At 38.0% G+C, this 20,913-nt stretch overlaps 1 protein-coding gene across 3 annotated transcripts in view; it reads right to left on the bottom strand.

Moving 5' to 3' along the window:
- The window catches only part of LOC135073978 (uncharacterized), a 287,319-nt gene that overhangs the window by 178,636 nt on the left and 87,770 nt on the right, over positions 1-20,913 (bottom strand). The window contains exon 1 of one of the 3 annotated variants that reach the window (XM_063968260.1): positions 630-770. The exons of the other annotated variants lie outside the window; for them this stretch is intronic. The gene's annotated coding sequence lies outside the window, so the exon portion shown is untranslated. Of the gene's footprint in view, positions 1-629; positions 771-20,913 lie in introns of those variants that run through there. 3 annotated transcript variants of the gene reach the window in all.

The raw sequence follows: 20,913 nt of genomic DNA, 5'->3' as shown, positions 1-20,913 counted from the left end.
AAACGATTAATCATATTACTGGATTACTGGACCAATTAACAAAATTACTTAACAAGTATTTACGGTACACTATCTACAAATTAGTAAACGATATTAAACCCCGTATATCATTTATGTGGAAATTAACTGTCCGGTTAATTGATATTGGATACTTTATAAGCGATGTACGGTTAATTACATAGACAAGACGAAGAGCCGCTTTTTATTTCCCCACGTGACTCGGAAAATCTTGCTGTCGCGGTTGACAGCCTATCCTTGAATGAGACAGAAAAAAGTTAAACAGACCTCGTGAATGATGATTCCAAGTCACAATAATAACTCGCACTGGAAACTATTATTTCAAATTTAACTCTAAAACGTAACTATCCACGTTACGTCCACTAATACAGAGTCGGTAAAAAGAAAACGCGGTAACCCTAAATGACAGTGTAATTGAATCGTCATTTCCGCTAATTCTCAACTCGTTTATTCTATTTACGTGTAACAATCCTAGCGCTTCACATCTAGAATCAGCATAACAATGATTCCAGAACAATAACTGGAGATAACGCGTTTTCCGGGTAAATAATGAGATGAATATTCATCAACTTCTAATTGTTGAAATCACAGTTGAAACACTTAAAACTCACAGATGAAACAACGCGGCAATGTCAAGAGCAATTCACAATCTCGGTCGATAAGGAGTCATTTATCACTTGTTGGACGTATCACGATTGCATCTCGAGGAGTGATAAGGCACTACCTGTCGCGGCGTGCGTCGCGCTCGGTGCTCCACGCGCGAATGCCGCTTGCTTTTGTTTACGGTCGCAATTACGTAGTCGATCGAGTTTGCAGGGCGAAGGCTTCGCCGGAAAATCTGGCTAGCGGCCAGCGTGACGTCACCGCGATCGAATCCAAGTGCAGCCGAGAATCGAACGCTGATAACGCGTGTTTGTAAACGCTATTCGACTGTTTCCTTTTGTTTAGCGCCGTATTTGCGGTGGGAGGTTATCACTAATGGTGGCGACTTGTTGAATGAGTGATGATTTATGTGTTTTCGAAGCAATTAAATCGAATTCGAAAGATTTAGGTAATGACCGGTGTGCGAAGCTGTCAGTGCTAATAGGAACAAATTGAAATGGCACACAGGATAGAAGTAAATTTGGAGTTTCAAGAAAGTGCTTTATATCCTGCAATGGATAATCTTCATTTTGTTCTTTGCTTAACATGGGGTCTAGTAGCTAAGGTAGAATTGTAGGTACAAGGATTTTGTGAAATCTGGCCATTCGTGTAGAGTCTATTATTTTTAAATCGATAATTCTACAAGTTACACTTTCGATATCGACTTATAAAGCAGGTTTCTCGAGCAACTTATGCGTAAGGCTTGAATGCACGTTCGAACCACATGCATCCGATTGATAAATCGGCCGCGGTCGACCTGATAACGATTGTTTATGAATCGAATGCGTTTCTTTTGTCTCGGCGGCATAGTTAGTTATCCGTGGTATCGCCGTGTTTTGTTTTTAGGTCCTTATAAGAAGGCTTGTAGTATTAACGGTCATGTTGCTTTCAGCTGTGTAATTGTTTATTGTTTGGAAACATAGTTCACTGCTAGACTTCTAACCTGTACGGCTAGCACGAAAAACTTTCGAGTTCAAATCGTTTGCGTACTCGAATCGAAACGCCATCAAAAGATTTAGTATGAAAACTATAACAGCGCCCTTGTGAACGTGTCGTAAAGTGAACTTAGTATGAGATGTGGTTACACAAAACTTATTTTGAGAATGAAAATTGTCACGTTATCGTTTAATTCGAAGATTGAGTATCGAATTTTATCCAGTACGCAAACGATTCGAAGACGAAAGTTGTTCATGCTAGAGGTACTGTAGGTAGTGCTTGGAAAATGTTTAATTTCGTGATTACCTATAATCTGTTGATTTTTTTGTGATGTCAGTTAAGGCAAGGTGTACCAAGTTCCGATACGGCAATATTACTGACATAAAAATAAATTAAGAAGATTCTTCATTAGTCGAACAAATCCAGTTGTATATTGACAATCATGTCCAGAAGATCTGTGGTTGCTAAAACAGAATAATTTTATATATTACTCGCAGTGTGAAATCTGACGTTAATTATAAACTTTATTAAATACCACAACATCTCTCACGATCGCTCTCAATATGACTCAATACATCACAGACGATGCGATGGCAGCAGTGGACTGTAAACGGCTGTTGATGATGATGATGATGCGATGATGGCAGATGAAGAGGCGTTTGTAAGAGGCAGCAATGGTAAGAAGTGCTAATTTGCTAACATTATGGGATTATTCCCAACTCTCGTTCCCTCCGCTGCAACTCCTGTGTACAGGATCCACAGCTTGACCGCCGATAAAAACCCAACCAGTGAAAGTCAAGTTTGTCCCGGGGGAAAGTTAAACTGTCATTGGACCCGCAACTAAATTAATCAGAAGAACATAGGAGCAGTTCGAAGTTAACCCTTAAATTGGCACTCATTGAACCCTTGCTTCAAAAATGGTCAAATTTAGGATTTAGGTATTGTTTTGATAGATTAAGAAAAAAATATTTTCTTTTTGAAAAAATTTCAATTAGTATAGAAGTTATGACATGTCACTCAAAACGGACATTGCCAATTATTTAGCATTACATCCATGTCACTTAGGGCGGACATTGCCAGTTTAGGAAAACAAACGTAAAACAACTTTTATTAATAACAATACAGGAAACCCTGATAATCAGCCTCTGGCTAATCCAGAGCCTTTTGCAATCCATCCGGACTATTAACTGTTGATTTTACATAAATTTATCAAAAAATACCCAGACATATAAAAAGAGAATCTGACTGCCTGATATATCAACATAAATCCCAAACCGGTGGGTATAAAGACACAAATTTTGGCATTTAGATTCCTTATTAGGGTCTAAGGGTGTTATCAGAAAGGATTTTTCCAAAATTATCCCCTAAGGGGGTGAAATGGGGGTCTAAAGTTTGTAGGGCGAAACAAAATTAGTTGCACTATTTAATTCGAAACTTCACAGGAGTACTCCTATGGATAAATTAATAAACACGTGTTTCAGGTTATTTCAGAATTCAACCCCTAAAAGGGGGAAATGGGGTAAAAATGTCTAAAAATCAACATGAGTATTTATTACTGATACATGGCGTTGTCCGTTTTAAGTGACATAACATTTGTAACCTTGAAATGAATGAAAAAAAATCGATATTTTTTTACAGTTTTGGCAATAATCGTCAGTTTTATTCGTTAATATTCTAAAATCAGTCAATAAAGCACAAGAACAAGTGTAATACCCACAGTGTTGCCATATTTATCAACAGCGAAAACTTGACCTTGCTGTTGCAGTTATTCAACTGTCTTAATTTTTAAAATTCGCGGTTTTTTATGGAACTACTGCCCCGTGTTTCACAAAAAATATCATGCTTTTTATAAAATATCCCTTGAAAGTCGATAAATTGCTTTAATTTAGATTCTGTAGGCAATTGTTTGACATGTCCTTTATAACGGACAGAAACCATTTAAGGGTTAAGGTTTGACTTCCCTCCATTGCAAAGCGGATGACAGGTGAGGTGACAAACAAAGGTTTAGTAACCTTTATGAAAAGATATGCACCACGGACAATAAACATCACACATTTATCATTAGTACTTAAAAAGTAATGTCGCAGCAATGGAAGTTAAGTAAGTATATTATGATGATATGACTTTCTAAAGGTTGCAGGCGCTGGATGCGGGCCGCTTGCAACCGGCCAATTTGGAAATCATTGGGGGAGGCCTATGTTCAGCAGTGGACGTCCAGTAGTTGTAATGATTATGATATTGATAATTAGGTAGAGTATAAGTTTGAAAGTGGAATAATTCTGATTAAGAACCCTGACTCGCAAATCAGTAAGAGAAGATTGATAATGCACTTAAAAAGCTCTCACTTAACCAGACTTTTTTACGACCTGCGTCATAGTAATCACACACTGTCAAACTGCACAAAGGGCAGCCATGATAATGCATGATTATAAGCCGAATTATCTGATTATTTCTTTTGTATTACAGCGGCGACATGGAAAATTAAGGACGAATGTTTGACCTGTTGGATGGAGGTCACAATAATTTGGCAGGAACGGAAAATTATTAGAATTGTATTGTAATATTTGAAATAACAACCAGTTAAGTATGTCTTCCTGTTCTCTACTTATTATTAAGTAGGTATACAGGTGTTATGGGCAGGGCACATAGTACGCAGAACAGGCGGCTGATGGGACAGCAAGGTTCTGGAGTGGAGGCCACGTACCGGAAAACGCAGCGTGGGACGTCCACCCACAAGGTGGACCGACGACCTGATAAGGGTACCAGGAAAGCGCTGGATGCAGACCGTTACCAACCGTGCGATGTGGAAGTCATTGGGGGAGGCTTTTGTTCATCCTATGGCTGAAATGATAATGATGATGATACAGGTGTATTTTTAAAACATGAGTCATTACATAATTACAGAATAAGTGTGATCCTAAAATGACCTCTAGAGATGAATCTAAATATAACTTTCCATGGAAATTTACACAGTGTCAACTTATTATTAGACGGACATATTTTGATACGTTTGTTTTTATACATAGTACATTATTTAAATAGAAAACAGATTCTGTATCAATACAAAAAACAATCTATTGGTAAACAAGTTTTTTGTGATGTTTGCTGAACTAGTAACGTGATCTCAAAGATCTGTGATTAATTAATGTAATTAAAATAACAGGTTAACAGTACTCAGAATTTTATTATAAACTCGTTGTAAATTAATATTTAATCAACCCATCAGGATTAAGAAGGTAAATACGTTATTTATGGGGCGTTTATTTACATTTAATACCACACACGTAGAGTAAAATAGCTAACAATAAATACTTTGAAGAACACTTAAATCAAAGTCAAAATTTCTGTATTTGCATAGACTTTATAAATACCTAGTACTCACAAATCATCAAACTAAAAAGAAAAAAAGAAAAGACTAATAAATAAAATAAAATAAATTAATCTTATATGCCATTACATGTCCCATAAGAGCTAAACATTAATATTTTTGTTCCAATAAATCATCTATTACAACTAAATTAGATACGATAGTATTACATAGATGTGTCTTTGTTTATACTACCAGGAAGGATCTACTTTAATATAATTTATAGTAGTAAATCGAAGGAGTTCAACGATGATGTTGAACCTAAATAGATTTTTCAACTGATGTCATGCTCATGACGGATTATATTCATGTATGCAGCTAATGAGGAAAATTGGAACTTTATTTTTTAATGATGATAAATATTGACTTGACACTTCTGAGAATATTACTTTGGGAATTTACTTCCATTGCAGCCATTCATCTCCTCTACTACCCCAACTAGTACAATGTATGTAGAAAATCAAAATGGTCTACAACCGGATCTTGGTCAGAGTTCCGTACCAATGTGTCCATACCCCAGGAGATCGGTGTCACTCAGCGTTTATCAACCGTAGTACAGTCGCGCATACTGCAATACTTCGGACATGTCTCGAGGCGGGATGACAACTCCATATAACGACTGGTCGTCCAGGGAAAAGTCGAAGGAACCCGATCGCGTGGCAGGTCACCAATGCGTTGGACCGACCAAGTGAAAGCAGCAGTGGGAGACGGTTTATGTGTCTGCACCAGACAGTCTGCCAATAGAGAGAGATGGAGGGAGATCGTGCGGAGAGTTGTATCCGCCTCTACAACCGATGTCAACAACGCCTCAACGTGACCACGACCGCTATGCCAAGAGCGTAACGAATAAGAAGAAGAAGAAGGATCTTGGTCCCCGAGCACACCCGCTCGGAAGGAAGCGATTCCACCTTACGAGTAGCTTCCATAACGCGAACGTGGTTGATCATCAAATACGTCCATTAGTTTACATAAGTAATTTTCAAAGGTTTGAATCCATTCTTGTTTGAAGAAAAATGCTTATTAGATGTATTTTTTTAAATAAACTCTTTCACATCAATCTAACTACATTGATGAATCGAGATGAAGCCTGTACTTGGCTTCAGTTTACATAGAATTTTCCTCGTAACAAAGTCTCGTCTCATCATCATCTTTCCCTGTTTTTTATTATTTACAGTTTCTCGATTATGAAAAGGTAAAGTCCCATTTGAATATGCATTATTGGCACATTTATGAATGCAACGTTAATTGACTAACGTAAGAAGATAGCACATCAAGCTGGAGAATTGGCATCTTATGTCATTATAATAGAAGATATATTGCAACAAAAATGTTTAAATTGATGTGCTGCATATAGACAGAGAGGTAGTCATAAAGTGACGGTAGATGAATGTGATGTATGTGTCAGTTTGTCAATATTTTGCCGAATAAGGAGGAAAAATCTTTAGTGTATTTGCAAATGTCTAAAGTCTCTATTGTTTGGCATACACACGTTTTTCAATTGAACTTTGTATAAGTATTCGTTCGTTTCAGCCAAATGACGTCCACTGCTGGACAAAGGCCTCCCCTTAATGAACGGTCCTGCGCTGCCCGCATCCAGGCTCTTCCCGCGACCTTTACCAGATCGTCGGTCTACCTAGTAGGAGGCCTGCCCACGCTACGTCTTCCAGCCCGTGGTCGCCACTCGAGAACTTTCCTGCCCCAACGGCCATCGTCTCTACGAGCTATGTGCCCCGCCCACTGCCACTTGATTTTAGCAATTCTGCGAGTATAAGTATTATACTGTATAATACTGTATTAAATAAGTAGGTAAGTTAATGTACAATTTATTTGATTTTCACATATGGTTCAAACTTAATTATTGCTAGAATCGGAAGAATTCATTCTTAAGTTTTATTAGAAGTTTTTATTATTATTTGCATTTTTAAATACAGTCGTAAATAATGAATTTAATTACTACAATGAACTGAGTAATATAATGCGTTGACCCAAATGACTGGGTTGCCAATAGGTACCTACGTAGTTAGATTAGTATAAGTATGTCAATTTACTCAAACACAAATATTACGCACTTGTTTATGTAACTATCAAGTTTAATGATTAACTGAGGTTTTTCCAAACAATAACATTTACTATAAAAAATTGTTTATTAACTGTTTGTTCTTTACTGTAACATCTTGCATTATGCCAGTTTACATAATATACAAATTTTTTTTTTCAGCATTTTTTATTTATTAGAAGTTTTTGGAAAATCGCCTTCTTTACAAGGTCATTAACCCCTGGTTTCTGATTTGAGATTTTAAACTTGAGAATGCTCATTCTCTACTTAGTATGAACTTAGGTCTTTCTATTTTAATATTATGACCACTTTGTTTATACAAAAAAATACGGAAATATTCCGAACGTCTGTTATTTGTATTACGCTGATTGAAAACTCTCATAACACGAGAAATCGTGACTTCTTTTGTTATCTTAAACTAATTTACGTATCTATCGCTCTATTTAGCATTTCATACCTAAATGCTCAAGTATTGATCACACGAAATATCGGTTATGACGCAAAAACTGGACAGGTCCGGGAAATATTCGCTCAAAACATTTTTAAGTAGGTGCCCTATTTAATAAAGCTTAATTAATAAATGTAGAGTCCGCCTGGCTAGTTGCACCATCTTATTTTAACTTTAACAAATGTCAAAAATCTCTGAAATTTCATACAAAGACACCGGTTATTGTTATAGTTACGGTTAAAGTTAGTTGGTGCAACTCAGCCTAAGTCTTTCGCGATAGCAACAATGTCAACAGTATTGTTGTTAGAGGTAAGATAGCCATCTGTTTGAGTATTCCGGGTGAAACTCGCTGCCATCTTTGGCTTGATCATCACTTTCCATCAGGTGAGATGCAGTCAAAGAGCTTCCCTGTTGTAGTAAAAAAGGCATTACAACTATTAAATAACTTACTGGGCGTAGTGAGTGTAAGAAAATCTTATTTTTATGGGTTCAACGAGTTCTTGAACTGTCGCCAAGCGTGGGACGCCCTCTAGCGAAATTGGCGATATTTTGTGAAAAGTGGATAGTCAGTTGAAAAATAGTCGAGAATGCAGGTAAGTGACGAACATTCAGGGAGGTCTATGTCCAGCTGTGGACAAGCTGGCGATTTTGTAAATATTATGTGGACGGGGAAGTCGCCTTCCATTCCACATAGTCTCATCAACTTACTGCGTCATTATTTGCAGTTATTTCTATCTAGGTACGAGTATACCTATCTAGGCGTAATAATAAGATAATGTTTGTTTGCTTTTTACAATTTACGTGCACAAAGTTCGGAAAAAATACTTCTATACAATACAGAACACAAGAAACGAATAATAAGATAATGTTTGGTCGCTTATCACCAAAAACGTGCACAGTTCCGAAAAAAATACTCTAAACTAAATAATACAGAACACAAGGAAAATAGAACCTCCTCTTTTTCTAAGTACATTAAAAATTGCTTGTTTAAAAATTAAATTCATCACGAGACACACTGACAGTCGTAGACAATTTATTGCTATTGCGTCACATGTTGATTTATTTAAATAGGCACAAGATTTCAACTCTTTTGGAGTAAACCAAATGAACAGAATCCAGCTTATTTAATATGTTGATCATGTCGTAGTACCCACGTGAATGGATCGATCACGCGTTTCTCGGATGGATGACCGCATATTTTACTAAGCGGTTCTAAATGGTAAACTAATCTCAATATTATGAATAGACAAATAAATGAATATTTATTTTATTAAATTGTTGAGAGTTGAAGGCAGTTGGTGTCTTTAACCCTTCTTTTAGTCATTAAAATTGCATTGCAAAAATTAGTACTTATCCCGCTAACCACTCTTGCTTTATGCTTGTGTTAGGAGAGTTTTTGTTCGTTCGTTTCAGCCGAAAGACGTCCACTGCTGGACAAAGGCCTCCCCCAAGGATTTCCACGAGGACCGATCCTGCGCCGCTCGCATCCAGGCACCTCCCGCGACCTTTACCAGATCGTCGGTCCACCTTGTGGGAGGCCTGCCCACGCTACGTCTTTTGGCTATAGGAGAGTTTAGCTCACTTAAAATAGTCCAGCGGATGATAAGGTACGAACCAGCGTTCCTCGGATCTCGAATCGACTAGTCCGACATCGACACCGTTAAGCTATTATCGCCTTTGTGTAGAAAAAAGAATTAAGTTAAAAATAATAGGATAATATTATGTTACTCGTCATTAAATTAGTACTAACTTAGTACACTACTTACAAATTAGTGTCCTCGTAAACAAACTCCATTCTCTTTAACACGTTACCTGAAACAATAAACGCAAATAAGTTAACTCCTCAACATTTGAGCAAAATATTGACTTAACTCTAAAATTTTAGCGCAGTTTATTAATGCTGTGGGTTTAGTGGAGGCTCAAACGAGCCGGTCAGGATCCTCTTTGAAAAATCAAATATTTATTTCGCAAATTAACGTGATAACTACGTGACGAAGTGGCGAGACACGACTCGAATAAATACAGTGAATACATTCCAGCAAAATGAATAACTGAAATGAAATGAACTTACATCAATTTGTTAAATGGCCAAGAAGCGCCTTAACTGACTTGCCTTGCACTTGCCCAAATTGCTTTTTCACAGCTTAGCATTAAGGGTCTCGAATGCGTGACGAGACGTGACGTGTAAAAAGTAGTAGGTACAGTCGCGGAATGAAAAGGTTCGTCACCTTAGTGTCGGTTTTCGCTTGCACTAGGTACTGTAAATTCAAACCTGCCAACATAACAGTGCAAGAAACAGTGCTGCTAACATTTACATAAATATGACGTTTGCTTACGAATAAGGTTTTGCTTGTTTATTTTTCTATCCCATCAGTGCAATGCAATGATGACATTGACCAATTGACAATAGTTTTTTTTTTTATTTAATAGAAATAATAATGGCAGGTTGAACCAACAAGAAGGTTTTAGTTTATCAATCACTAGCTTTCCGCCCGCGGCTTCGCCCGCGTGGAATTTTGTCTGTCACAGAAAAACTTTATCGCGCGCGTCCCTGTTTCAAAAACCGGGATAAAAACTATCCTATGTCCTTACCCGGGACTCAAACTATCTTTATGCCAAATTTCATCAAAATCGGTTTGGTGGCGTTTAGGCGTGAAAACGACACAGACAGACAGACAGACAGAGTTACTTTCGCATTTATAATATTATATTATATATTATATAGTAATATAGTATAAGTATATAGTATATAGTATAGATAGATAGATAGATAATAATCTTCTTGACAAGATAAATCGTCAAACAACTTTGATCTGAATAATTTTGAACTTTACTGACGAACAGTTAAAGATTATTTTCTCTAACTCGAGATTATTCTGTAACATAGTTTCAAAAGGTAATATGTGCTCGCGATTCGTTGAAGGAATCAATTTGAAAACTGACGAACCTTTTCATTCCGCGACTGTACATAGGGTAAAGGGCCTACCGCTTTAGGGGTTCTACTACGCATGTGTCCTTCATAAACTTAGCTATTACAAATGTAAGAATTCACCGAAAGAGGTAAAATACATTGTAATTATCTCAAATAACGTCAAACTTAAAAGCTTAAAACTGCATATTCTTACAAAGAGCAACGTTTGCGCATAAGGACGTACTTTGACATACAACATTGTGGGGCCATGAGGTACGCGAGTTGCAAATAACAATAATATGAATTATCCAAAATAAGGAAATTTATATAATTTCAATAATGGCTTTTAACTTATACAAAAAATCAAAGAATTAAAATTAGGTACAAAGTTTGTTAATAAATATTAAGATAAATTGCATTTGAATTTTCCTTTTACGTTATATTCAAGGTTTTATGATCTGATCATTCATCATTTCTGTTCATTACCTTATGAAGTTATGACTCAATTGTCGTATCGGTAAGAAATTGTCTCTGTCGATTTGATCGAGTAAATAGGAAATAAATAACTGATTTGTCTTGAATTCTTCCATGAAATATTACATGAAATAGTCACCTCATTGCATCGTGTGCCATCCTATGACCCGTGATAATAATATGTATTGATTCCATTAATACATATAAATTATTTATATTTACTTAGGTATACAACTAGTTTCATGGCCCCACACGAAAGTGGCCTGCCTTGCGCACGCGCCTTCGCGTCTCGCGCGGCCGCCATGACACTTCCGGTAGAAATTCCCGCGACACTAGCGACACCGATATTGGTATTCAGTTTAGATGCAGAGATACATATTTTATTATAGTAACACAGTGTTGCATCATTTTGATTGTGTAATTTGTAGAACCAGCGTGACTGGCTTTGCAAATATAACAAAAACTATAAATACATATGTCGATATATTCGTAACCAGCGAATCACGCAGTATTAGCACAGGAGGTATAATTTATTAAATAAATAAAATATCAGTCCCTCCTCTTTATTTTCAATAAATACCTGTTTTTTTTTTAACAAAACACCTACATAATAGATTCGTTTTCAGTGTAGAGATTCATAATTATTTTATATTTTTTATTGTTTTATGTGCAGTTTAAGATTAAATAACTTTTTGAATTGAAACCAGAACATCAACAACTTAAAAGTCTACTGCATACATAATATACGCTCTACAGGCATCTATTCCGTGTCTCTACATAGAAACTTGTCTAAATAGAGTGGCACGAAATGCCTTATACGGGAAATGTGAAAATTGGCTAAAAAGCAATTAGTATGTATCACTTACATTCGCTTAATGTGCCCCATCTAAGGATAATTCCACCTCCAAGTAACTTATCAAGTAGATACCTAGGCAAATTGGATTGGATTGGTCGAGAATTTTAAATCAAAAAATTAACAGCTTGGCTTACTATGCTTTGATTGAATTTAAATATTATAGGCTTACATTGATATACTTGCTGACATATCAAGAATTCAAGAAATCTTAATTCTTTAAGTGGAGCCTAAACATTTTATTTTATGACGATAAAAAATCTTAGTAAATTGATGAAGAATGAAGAAATGGCATTGAAAATGGCAAAACATGCAAATTTTATTCAAAAAATTCAAAACATGTTACCATTTAAACGTGAGAACAACAAAAGAACTTTGCGTGACTTTGCTGCGTATACGGCCACACACCACAGACAAATGTTGCTGTCAATTAACAAAACTAATATTAATTACCACAAGTGTTACCTTGTCAATTGCCATCGGCCTGCAGATCGGTCGTAACCTTGTAACGTTAAACGTTATTTGTATTGTTATAACGTTTTACGTTTTATTAGTAACTTCTCTACCATCTTATGTGCGTATTCCTATATGGTCTCTGGTCTGCTCCAGTTTTATAATATTAATATAGATACTTAGATTTTCATCTGTGATGTTTAGCCACAAATTCTCAATTTGCCTAATGATTATGAGTAAATCGATTTTTGGTATAAATGTACCTTAGACTTTCTTGTAACTACTGAATAACAATATGTCGGCTCGTCAGGGATTCGAACCTCAGATATTGTGGGCGAAATAGGGTATCGTGCAATGAGAATAAGACTTGTGTTCAAACACTTTTAATAATCGTCAAACAGAGTTCAAAATCAGCACTTAGTACTACAATCTAGACTTCGTCGAGCGATAAAATAGGCACTAGGTGAAACGTGGGACAGTTCCGTGACGATGTCTTCTCTTGTCGGCGTCCGGAGCGAAAGTGAGTTCGATCCGTCCCGCCGTGACCGTTACGACTCTGTCGAAGCGCGCCAAAGCGGTGTTGCGCCGATTCGCCGCTAGGTGGCGCACTTGCGTTTCACTTTAGTGTCCGTACTCATGACCGTCTGCGACACGGCCATCCTGCGTGTCACACGTCCTCGTGTGATCATCTGAAAAAAACCAAAAGAACAGCACAGTATCCGCTCGGCCAATCCTATTTCAAGCAACTTATGTGCTTTCAGAAATGAGGAAACTAAACTTTCAGTACTACTAGATACTCTTTCTACAACTAGTTACTCTTTCTACAACTAGTTACTCTTTCTACTACTAGTTTACTATACTCTATCCACTCTTCCAAATAAAAGCCATCCAAGTAGATGTCTAGTGTTTCTAACTAGTAACCATAGCTATCTATTAGAAACTACCTAGCTTTAAGGAATCCAATCACTACTATTCACAATTCCTAATAATTGCTACATTGAAGTCACTAAGACCATGTGGTAAATCATCATTACCAAAAATTACTTCAAAAATTGAATGAGTCCCAGGTATCACAATCGCAGTCCACATTTTGCTACCCTACCTCGGGAGCCTAAGTCAATCAACCAATGACTTTATGATCTTAGCTACACACTGCCAGATCCTACTGCACCACCCAGAACTATCGCACTACCGAATTCCCACGGACTACTTAGAGCAGATACCAGTTTCTAATAGGCTACGGCTACGGCATCCTGGTACAATCTCCGACCAAACAATTGAGAAACCTGTGCTTGTAATTAATTAGATGGAACTTAGTCATCCAACTCGTTTCCCTCACAATCTCAATAGGTACTGGGCCTTCAGGGGTCTTCCTAACACGATCATGTGAATACTCAATACACGTTTGTTAATAAGGGATCTTAAAACATAACGGTCACCATCATAGATTTCCACAATTTGAAACGAAGGTAGATGGGTTGACTCATTATAAAGTGGGTCTGACATGGCGGGAAAACTCGAAATATTCGTCTCTATTTGCAGTATAGACCGTCTATTCCCACAATCAATTAGAATTTAATACGAAATAATCAACGATCAGTTAGATTTTAACGGATGACTATTCGGAAACGCGGCAGGTGCGATACAGCGAGGCACGTACGCTACTATCTACCTAGCGATCGCTTGATACATTATAAAAACACAATAGAGATTAAGGTCCATCAAAACTCAATAAACTACATCATCATAATAACTAAGGTCAGCAAAGCAGTAAACAATACTCTTCATCTCCATCCGATTGTTTCTTACACCATATCACAAACATGGGCTACCTCCATCCGGTACCCGAATACAACACATCATGGGCTACTTTCATCCAGTACCCAAATACAACACAATCATGGGCTACCTCCCTCCGGTACCCGAATACAACACATCATGGGCTACTTTCATCCAGTACCCAAATACAACACAATCATGGGCTACCTCCCTCCGGTACCCGAATACAAACAATCCGGTGGACTCACAGCGATCGTTTACACCTCCCCGCCAAACGCATGCCATTCACAGTCATGGCCGGACTGCTACGGGAAATCAGGCCCGATTTACGCTTACGACTACGAATGCACGGGAGATGCAAGCAATCTGAGCGACTTGCATACTACGATACTGAGAAAAGTAACTTTAAAATAATTGAGTTTTGATCGACTAATCCTACAACTGGTTTAAGGTCCATGTCCATATGAATGTAGGGGATTCATTATCATCCATGAAAAAGCAATGTACCTCCATCAAGTACACTCATCTACCAAATACTTTATCTAGCATTTTTGTACTACATTAGACACGTCTACCTCAGGCGTTCTAATTTCATTGCAATCCAATGTTCATAATTACACTACCAATCGCTACCACAATCACTGCTATTAAAACATGAAAGTAAACTAACTCAATTCTAATTATTTTCTAAAATCGACACTCAACATTCAAGAACATAGAAGTAGCCAGGGCTATGTAACATGATCATTAACTTCAACACTTCAATAATGTTAGTCACTAATAAATTCGTAGGACACTCGAGTATCTCCATATGCCACAGTAATCACCATTACTGAAACTGTACCATTAAGTACCATCACAACACTGTGTGCATCACCCACGGACTACACACTACGGTCTACCAAGACCACGTCCTCTGCCACCGTGTGCATCACTCACCGACTACACACCACGATTTACGGCTCAAGAGCAAACTCGAGTTCCCATTACAGAAAAAATAATCATCATCACCACAACTGTGATCAGTACGTACCTCGACTTCAACTTTAGACTGGTACCTACATAACCCTATGGCATTCTTCTCAATTGATCATGAATAGTAGGTACGCAAGTGCAAAGTGGCAAGGCTGCTTGCTACTTTCCTAAGATGAAATCTTATTTTAAGCTCACCGCCCGTATTCTACTAAACGAGTACCTACAAGGTAAACCGACAAGGAATTCAGGAAGTCTATTTAAGCAATTCTAATAGTTTTAGTCTATTTACATCCGTCACGTACGTCCGTATCGATAATATTCACATCAGTGGTGAACCTACCACCTAGGAATGAAATAATTTCCAATAACATCTTCATTCAATGTAAACTCAGCTGAGGTCACGCGTAATTGAGCACGTGACGTAATTTATTGCATGTTCTTAACGGCCCCTTTTTTTTTGATACCATTTGTACCACTGAGCCAAACCAAAAATTATTTTGAATTAAGATTAAATTATCACTTGATTGGACGTAATACTAATTTGCAAACAACTACCTTTTACCAGATGGTAAAACATGAAAATTCATTAACTGAAAACTACCTTTGTCCTATAAAACGTACTTTAACGAAAATACTAGAGAAAAGCCAAAAAGTACAAGTGCCGTTCAGTCAAATATAAAGAAAGCATCATGAATAGTAGGTATGTAAGTGCCACAACTTTGAAAGCCATCCCTGTGACTCTCAAAATAAGTGAATGTTATCCCTGTAACAATCACTTTCACTAGTAATCATCCCTGTGACTACTATTGCAATTATCCCTGTAATTGCACAAACACCCCAAGTCATCCCTGTGACTATAGGTTTCAAAATAAAGTAATCATCCCTGTGACTACTATTGCAATTATCCCTGTAACTGCACACTACACCCTAAGTCATCCCTGTGACTATAGGTTTCAAAATAATGTAATCATCCCTGTGACTACATTACTAATCGCAATCATCCCTGTGATCACGATATCGTCATAAGTCGAAAGTCTATGGTCCGTCATCAAGTCAAAATTATGTAATCATCCCTGTGATTACGAACATAGTGGTAGTCATCCCTGTGACTATCACTCAGTGGCCTCTACATCACTAATATCATTACTCAAATCATCGTTATTACTAATCAATCGGCACTCGACTGATGGGCATCCCTCCAATCCGATCGTTAATCATTACACAACATAAAATGTATTCTGTGCTGACTACTTGCGTTTGACCTATACCGGTCATTACTGTAACATTATTGAAACGTCTGCCACTCAATCTTGGCGATAATCTTTAACCAAGAACAACAAGTATTCAGCACCAGAATCAAATGAAAAACAATATCGCTCACCCTTGTGATCCAAAGTACTCGCGGGCAACCTCGTTCGCGCCGCGCCGGTCCAATGTTCTCCACTTGACCGCCGCCGCCGTCCATTGCTGTGAGCTTGACCGCCGTTCTGCACCGGTTCAACGCTGTGAGCTTGACCGCCGTCTCGCGCCGGTCCAACGCTGTGAGCTTGACCGTCGCCCCGCGTCATCTATCCTGATTCTTCATTCTTCTGGCCAGTTATATTCCGGGCATACCCTCAGCTCGACTTTGACACCACTGTTCCGCCCTCAGCGCGGTACTAGCCCACCGGGTGAGACGACATTGGTCGAGGCCCAGTGAACGACCAGCGAGCAAGCGGTTCCTGGATGCCAAAGGAGCTTGCCGGTAGTAGGTAGGTATGTTCTTATTTTGTTGGTCCAAATTAGCACGTCGCAAATGTTGGCCTCTTCATTAGCGTGTTGGTTCCAATATCGTTGAAAGTGATCTCAATGAGGATCAGTACTGTTGTAGAAAATTCAATAAAACTAGTATCTACGTTAATCTTTAAGACATAAGAAAGATATATCTTTTTGAATTATCCAAATCGGACCATTACTTACGAAGATATTAAGTAATAAACATAGGCCGTTTTTGCCGCTTAAAGTCAACGTACGCTGGGCCGCGTGACGTCACTATATCCGAATCGAGCGCAACCGCCGTACTATTGGGATAGAAAATATTTTTTTCCAGCTAAACTATCAGTTTTAGAAAAAAACTTTTAATAACATTTATTCATCAAAATAAAGTAACCTACCGACCAGTAATTTTGTAAAAATAAAAATTGTGAAAAATAAGTATCGCTATGTCGAAAAACCACATTTTTATAGGATTCGATGGAATGCGAAGACGCGGTTGGGGTGTGTGTAACTTTATGATTGTTTGTATTGAACATAATAATACATAATATGAGTGCTAATACCCAGTTTCTGGCCTAGAGGGGGGGGGGGGATGTCATACCCAGCTTATAGCCTGGGGAGAGGGGCAAGCCTTACCCAGCTTCTGGCCTTGGTGAGAGGGGGGGAGAGGCAAGTCATACCCAGTTTCTGGTCTAGGGGGGAGGGGGGGGGGGGGTCATACCCAGCTTCTGGCCAAGGGGGAGTCATACCTAGCTTATGCTTATGGACTGGGGGAGGGGCTAGCCTTACCCAGCTTCTGGCCTGGGGGGAGGGGGGGGGGGGGGGGGGTCAAGTCATAACCAGTTTCTGGTTCTGGCCTGGGGGGGGGGGGGTAAGTAGTAAGTCATACCCGACTTCTGGCCGAGGGGGAAGTCATGCCCAGCTTATGACCTGGGGAGAGGAGAGGGGCGGGGGAGTCATACCCAGCTTCTAGGCTAAGATTAAATAGATTTCCAGGAGGGAGCAGCTGGCCCGCCCATGGGAACGGCGAATAGATAGGTAGGTACGTAGGTTTAACTCAGAAAAACTAAATAACAGGTAGGTATTGCGTGTACATCGAAATGATCTTCATAGCAATGTCTTGTAGCCTAGGCAGAGTGTATCTGCCTCAGCTATACTTATTGTTAAAAGTAAATAAATTAATACTTATACATTTTTATATTTTACTTGGACGAAGATATGACTCTAACAACACTTATGAACACTTTATTTGAATAAATCGCCAAATATACCACCGCGGAGACCCTAATCGCGTCTCCGCGTTCCATTGAATCGTATGAGCGTATGGATTTTTTGCGATATTTTTCACAATTTCTATTTTTAAAAATTACCTATCGATAGCTTACTTTATTCTGATGAATAAATGTCATAACAAGTTTTTCTCTAAAACTGATAGTTTGGCTAGAAAAAAATATTTTCTATCCACGCAGTACGCCGGCAGCGTTCTGATCGGATATAGTGACGTCATTGGTCCCGCGCCGGGCGGTCAGTGAACTTTTTTAGTAATTTGGCCATAACTTCGTCAATTTTTGTCGTAGAACAAAAATTTTTGGACTGTGTATTAAGGATTTCTTAGCCCTATAAATCTGCATTCACAGCTAAAAATCGAAATGATCCTCATTGCACGATTCGATCCCAATTCTGATGTCGGCTCGTCAGGGATTCGAACCTCAGATATTGTGGGCGAAATAGGGTATCGTGCAATGAGAATAAGACTTGTGTTCAAACACTTTTAATAATCGTCAAACAGAGTTCAAAATCAGCACTTAGTACTACAATCTAGACTTCGTCGAGCGATAAAATAGGCACTAGGTGAAACGTGGGACAGTTCCGTGACGATGTCTTCTCTTGTCGGCGTCCGGAGCGAAAGTGAGTTCGATCCGTCCCGCCGTGACCGTTACGACTCTGTCGAAGCGCGCCAAAGCGGTGTTGCGCCGATTCGCCGCTAGGTGGCGCACTTGCGTTTCACTTTAGTGTCCGTACTCATGACCGTCTGCGACAAATAAATATAATAAAAATCCGCTTAGTAGTTTTCGAGTCCTCAAAGAACTTGCATTCAGATAAAATTGTAAAAGAAAAATTATGGATCCCACTGACCCTAAACCAATTAACTATTATTCTAGTCTAGAATCTATTTGTAGTTTTATTAATGCATAGATTAAAAATAAACACTGTTGGGTAAAACCAATACCTAATCGATTAACGCAAAATTGCATTGTTAATGATGAAGTAACTGATGATGACGTAGGTAACAATGAACTACGCTTCCATGTTAAGGCGACGATACACAAGCCAGTTACATGGTACTTACACTTAAGAGTCAAAGCACTTAGCACGCACTTTTGGCTCTTACGTACCAGTTCCTTGTACGTTCCACTGATTCCACCAACTGTCATTGTGGTGCCTTTTTACATAGTCGCAATGATGTATGTGGCCCAGGGGTACGGCATGTCTGGATTTGGCAAGCGAGTACATCGCATAAAATTATCAACCTTGCAAGCTACTTTTCGGTTTTACTGTCATGTGTATCGGCTTTAGAGTCAATAACATTTGCTCACATGACTAAAATACTCATAAACCTTTGTATTTTGTGACATGATTGACTGATGAGCCTCCTGTTTACGAAGAAGTAAAGGGCAGATGCCTTCTTAATCATACGGCCTTTATACAGCGCGCGTTCAACCGACTTGACCTCAGGTCGGAGTTAGGAAGTGCACCATTGAGGCATTTTCCTATACACGTTTAGGGTTGGCGAGTGATCGATATTAAAATTATCGATACATATGTACTATACGCTGAAAGTGGAAATTGGGGAATATGCAAGACACTTAAAAAGTATGGGGAAATAAATTGAAGGTTTTCGAGTACTAGTCATGGTATCGAGTCATATTTAAACAAATAGAATGACGTTGATTGGTTTGGTTAATAATACATTATTTTAACGATCACTCCAATTATCTACTCTCAATTTACTTAAGCTTTTACTATAGTCATTGTATCACTAATGAACATACTTCGATAATACACTATGATTTCACGTATCAACGTACGATCGTCCATAACTGCGCTCATAGTTGGTCATGTCATACTTTCGCCCTAAGCGGGAGACGAACTCGCTACCATTGATCACCAGACTATCCATCATTATTAATATACCCACACTATTATGGAGAAGACACGTGTAGAATACTGTATACGAGAAGGATAATAACTATCCTTGTATCCTAAACGAATAGCACTAATTATGACTAAGTACTTTCCGGTAGGTATGATTGACATTGATAATGATTCATATATTATTTACATGGCGAGCAGTTTTATTGAGCGACCTAGAATCTCCAGGAAGTCATTTGTAATGAGTAATTTAGAATAATCTGCAATTTCTCTCATGATAAACAGTTACAGGGCAGGTATTCTAGACTGCATCTCACTTAACATCAGGTGTGATTAGAAATAATCTTAAATCACGAGTAATTTTGTTTATAAAACACACACAAACAAATCCATGTCATTTATGTAAATATGTGTAGAGCATATTTATTTAAAATCTCTATTAGAAAGCTAAATTATTCCTTAATTAGGATATAATTAAATTAATAATAATACTTCATCTACTTTTGTCTCTGGTAAATTAAAAACGGCGTGATCCTGCAGTGGAGACCAAACGAACAGATGAAATGATGATGATGATGATGATAAAAAACTACATTTATCGCAGTGTTTAACAGTACTTTACGAAATCTAAATTCGAATAAATAAAAGTTGTGATACAACAAGGATAATATAATAAATCAATCTTCAAACGTATGTTAATACTGACAAATCAATCAAACGTTAATTACATGTTTATTTTCCGTATTTCAGTTATTAGTACTTATTATTATGCATTGATTTATATCATGTCTTACTATAGTGCGATTTCAATTGATTTCATTGAACAAATCAAGTGATTTCAATAATTGTGTGAACTGAAGTTACTTCCTCGACACGATTTTACTTACCGAAGTGCGAAAACGCATTCTTTTCGTTAAATTAAAAACATCAGAGTAGATTAAAGTATAGGACGAACATGTCTCAGTAACTCAGGGGTTAGATGTTAATGTTAGGCCAGCTATCTAGCAACAAGAGGTCATGGTTAAAATAACATTTGGTAGATTTTTGCAAACGTGACTTTCATGTCCCACCTGAGAACTTTGAAAACTTTGAG

The sequence above is a fragment of the Ostrinia nubilalis genome, chromosome 8 (assembly GCF_963855985.1).
Source record: "Ostrinia nubilalis chromosome 8, ilOstNubi1.1, whole genome shotgun sequence".
Taxonomy (NCBI): domain Eukaryota; kingdom Metazoa; phylum Arthropoda; class Insecta; order Lepidoptera; family Crambidae; genus Ostrinia; species Ostrinia nubilalis.
This window is presented reverse-complemented; position numbering and strand designations above follow the sequence as displayed.